Here is a 582-nt window from a genome sequence, read left to right on the forward strand (position 1 = left end):
GAGACAGGGTTTCTCTGTGGTTTTGGAGCCTGTCCTGGAACTAGCTCTGTAGACCAGGCTGGTCTCAAACTCATAGAGATCCGCCTGCCTCTGTCTCCCAAGTGCTGGGATTAAAGGCGTGCGCCACCACTGCCCGGCTAAGAAAGGTTTTCGTATTAAATTTTTCTTGAGGGGCGGATTGGCTCAGCGATTAAGAGTACTCACTGGCTGCTCTTTCAGAGGACCCCAGTTCAATTCCCAGCACCCACATGACAGCTCACAACTGTCTGTAACTTTGGTTCCAGAAGATCTGACACCTTCATACAGATATACATGCAGGCAAAACGCCATCAAAAGAAATAAAAATTTAGAAAAAAGATTAATTTTTTTCCTGAAATTAAAATTCAGTTAGTGACTAAGGTTTAGGAGACTGGAGGTTTGGCTCAGTGGTTAAGAATGATCCCTGCTCTTCAGAGGACTGGACTTTGGCTCAACCTGTTTTTCTTGTTTTTTTTTTTTTTTGTTTTAAGATATATTTATTTATTCCAGGCTAGAAGAGGGCACCAGATTTTATTACAGATGGTTAAGCCACCATGTGGTTGC

General features: G+C 42.8%; 1 protein-coding gene across 1 annotated transcript in view; it reads left to right on the top strand.

Moving 5' to 3' along the window:
- Npepps (aminopeptidase puromycin sensitive) overlaps positions 1 to 582 on the top strand; it is an 80,305-nt gene that overhangs the window by 8,405 nt on the left and 71,318 nt on the right. The window lies entirely within an intron of this gene.

The sequence above is a fragment of the Microtus ochrogaster genome, unplaced genomic scaffold (genome assembly GCF_000317375.1).
Source record: "Microtus ochrogaster isolate Prairie Vole_2 unplaced genomic scaffold, MicOch1.0 UNK31, whole genome shotgun sequence".
Taxonomy (NCBI): domain Eukaryota; kingdom Metazoa; phylum Chordata; class Mammalia; order Rodentia; family Cricetidae; genus Microtus; species Microtus ochrogaster.